We start from the raw sequence: 3,778 nt of genomic DNA, 5'->3' as shown, positions 1-3,778 counted from the left end.
TCTCTATTGGGCAGAAGCCAATCTGATGAAATACGTGATCATGAGGATTGTGTCCAGGATCAGAGTCACAGCTGCCTCCAGAGCTAATCTGGGTTTCCAACCTCCCCTGGCCAAGGATAAGAGGAAAACTGGGATTTGTGATGACTGATCAATAATGAGTTCCTCGCCCTAGCCAGTTTGGTTCAGTGGATAGAGCATTGGCCTGTGGACTGAAAGGTCCTGGGTTTGATTCTGGTCAAGGGCACATGCCTGGGTTGTAGGCTTGGTCCCCAGTAGGGGGCGTGCAGGAGGCAGCTAATCAATGATTCTCTCTCATCAATTATGTTTCTATCTCTCTTTCTCCCTTTCTCTTCCTCTCTCTGAAAAAAAAAAGAATTCCTCTACTTAAAGGTTTTTAGATCATGTGATTTTTGGGGTGTTTTCAGCATTTCACCCAAATCCTTTGCAGTTGATTAGTAACTCTTGCCAATTGATTTTCTCTTCTCATGTGTTCCCCCACAGTAAAATGTCTTCATGGATGTGACCATTTTTAAGGGAACCACTATTGCCCACCAGAGGAAGGCCAGGGAGAGATAGCATGGCCTGGGGACAGAGCGCTGAGCTGAGGGCAAGGTGCACTGGGTACTGTGTGATGTTGGATGAGCCACTTAATTTTTATGAGCACAGAGTTCTCTGAAAGATGATAGGGTTCCCTTGACAGTCAGATCCTAGACAGCAAAATCCAACAATGCCTAATCCTTACAGCACATGTGACGGAAGTACATTAGTGTTTGTAAATATAAGCTGCATGTGTTAACGTCAACATGGCATAAATAGAAAATAAATATTTTTTCTTGGTATTAAAAAGTCAGTGTATTTTTTTCACCCTCTTCACATTCTATATCAATTTATAGCTTTGCAATTCCCCAGGAATGCTAAGGATGCTGTTATTTAATATTAGCAAGAATTAGACAATCAAATATTCATGGTGTGGTTGTCTTTAGTAGTTTATGAGAATGTTATCCCTGGAGAAGTGCTTATGGCACTGCATTCTCATCGTAGCTTAGGGCTTTTCCTCACCTCTACTCTCTCCTTCTCCCCAGAGCCCTATGTCAGAGGCAATGAATGCTTAAGTAGGCCCTGTCAGGAAAACTCTTGGTGACCCTGGAAACGGTATTTAACCTTTCCATGGATCAGCATCCAAATTGCAAAGCAAATATGACAGGTACTGCCTTTGTGAGTTATGACTAAGAAAAGGGGTTGTAAAACATTCTGAAAATCCTAAATGCTACAGACAGGTCTAGTAATGTTAATAATTCACCAGCTCATGCCTGGCGGCCATCACTAGATCCTTAAAGCTGGTTTTGTGATAGTCCAGGTCATTTCCTGCTGGAAATGGCAAAAACTCTAATGACAAAGACTTTTACCAGTATTGGATGCTTCGTATCAAGAGGACTGGATTTTCTGATGTGTGTGTGAGGTATGTCAGTGCTATAGGAAAGTGCTTCTTCTGTGGTTAAGCCAAGGCCATGAACACTTAGTGTGGCTCCTTTCAACAGCACGAAGTTCACAAGAGTCTCTTTATAGCAAGGTTGTCTTTTCTTCTTCTTTTTCTTTAAATAGGGAAGAAAACAGATTTGCCATAAGCTATATGACAGCCACAATGAGGCTTTTTTTATGTATGGAAGACATTGACAATCAGCCCCACAGGGTTTATGTGATTTGAGAATATAGCTTTAAAAATCACATTACAGGCAGCAGTACTGAAGATTAATACAGAGGCCACTTACCTTTTTATTATATGGCTTATTAGCACTTAGAAGCTTGATTTATGAAAGAATAAAATCGAATGTAGTGTGTCAAAGGATAAAGACTGTGCTATAAAAATTAACATAAGGAAGTGACACTACACCTGTCAATTTTAGAAAGGAAAGTTGTTGAGAATTTTCTGCAAAGTGTGGCTATGGGTTACTGGGGAGGTGATCTTCCAGGTATGGCTACTTAAGGAAGAATGAAAGAGAGGACTCCTTTGGGAAGGTGCTGCCTGTGGGAAGACCACAGGCACCACCTTGTAATGGGGTATGGGAGCAAGTGGGAGGCCAATAGAGAGAAAAGAGCATATGGAAAGGTCCTAAGTGAGCGAGGTTGGTGTATTTTGGGAGTAGGTAGAACAGTGTGGCTGGAGCATTAGCAATAGCATGGAGCATGCCAAAGTGAAGTTTAAGAGATATGCAGTTACATTTTTTAATTAAAAATATAGTTTGTGAAGCAAATCGATAAATCAAAAGTTATTGTGTCTATATTAAAATTGTATACATAAATTTTATCACAGGATTCCATTTCTAAAGATTCTAAGGCAGGGGTCCTCAAACTACTGCCCGCGGGCCACATGCAGATACAAATATTGTATTTGTTCCCGTTTTGTTTTTTTACTTCAAAATAAGATATGTGCAGTGTGCATAGGAATTTGTTCATAGTTTTTTTTTTAAACTGTAGTCCGGCCCTCCAACGGTCTGAGGGACAGTGAACTGGACCCCTGTTTAAAAAGTTTGAGGACCCCTGTTCTAAGGAAATTACTATATATATATATCCAAGGATGTTTATTTTATTTTTTTCCATGAGAATTGTCTTTTCCTGAAATGTTGCAGATCAGTTACAGCAAACAGAACGGCGACCGTCAAGGAAAACTGTCACTCTGAGCTCCTTTTTGACCGCAGCAGCTACGTGGAAGCAGCTGCAGCTTCGATAAGGGCCACATGGCATTATTTTTTTAACCTGCTTTCTAGGAGATTGATTATGTTTTTGTTATTTCTCACTTTTTCTTCTACTAATTTGGGTTTCTTGTTCTTCTTGTTCATTTTCTACATTATCTACTTTAACATTTTTATGTGCCTTCTTAAGATGAAACACTGAACCAATGGAAGGTCCCTAACTCTAAAATCCCCCACTGTTTTCTTTTTAAATTTTTAAAAATTATTTATTTATTTATTTATTTATTTATTTATTTATTTATTTATTTAAATAAAATCTTTATTGTTGAAAGTATTACATGGGTCCTCCTTTTACCCTCAGTAATCTCTTCCAGTCCCCTTCTGAACTCCCCCCACCCACACCCTCACCACCCCATTGTTTGTGTCCATGGGTTATGCATATATGCATATAAGTTCACTGGTTGTTCTCTTCGCCCCCACCTTCCCCTGCCTTCCCTCTGAGGTTCAACAGTCTGTTCATGCTTCTATGACACTGGGTCTATTTTTGATCATCAGTTTATTTGTTTCATTAGATTCCACATATGAGTGAGATCATGTGATACTTACCTTTTTCTGACTGGATTATTTCACGCAGCATAATATTCTCCAGGTTCATCCATGCTGTTGCAAATGGTAAGTAAGAGTTCTCTCTTTTTTATTGCCACATAGTATTTCATTGTGTAAATGTACCATAGTTTGTATGTATGTATGTATGTATGTATGTATTTATTATTTTTTTATCCAGTTATCTGCTGATGGGCACTTACCTAGACTGTTTCTAAGTCTTAGCTATTGCAAATTGTGCTATTATGAACATAGGGGTGCATATATTCTTTCTTATGAGTGTTTCTGGTTTCTTAGGATATATTCCTAGAAGGGGATGACTGGGTCAAAGGGGAGTTCCACTTTTAATTTTTTGAGGAAACTCTATACTGTTTTTCATAGTGGCTGCACCAGTCTCCATTCCCACCAGCACTGTACTAGGGTTCCTTTTTCTCCACAACCTTGCCAACACTTGTTGTTGGTTGATTTGTTGATGATAGCCATTC

The 3,778-nt window shown here is 39.3% G+C and overlaps 1 non-coding gene across 1 annotated transcript; it reads right to left on the bottom strand.

Annotated features, from left to right (window-relative positions):
* Nucleotides 1-2,601: 2,601 nt before the first annotated feature.
* On the bottom strand, nt 2,602-2,736 carry LOC111825999. The gene has a single exon (XR_002829246.1). It is a non-coding gene; the product is annotated as a small nucleolar RNA SNORA16B/SNORA16A family (small nucleolar RNA).
* Nucleotides 2,737-3,778: the final 1,042 nt, after the last annotated feature.

The sequence above is a fragment of the Myotis lucifugus genome, unplaced genomic scaffold, assembly GCF_000147115.1.
Source record: "Myotis lucifugus unplaced genomic scaffold, Myoluc2.0 scaffold_50, whole genome shotgun sequence".
NCBI lineage: Eukaryota > Metazoa > Chordata > Mammalia > Chiroptera > Vespertilionidae > Myotis > Myotis lucifugus.
This window is presented reverse-complemented; position numbering and strand designations above follow the sequence as displayed.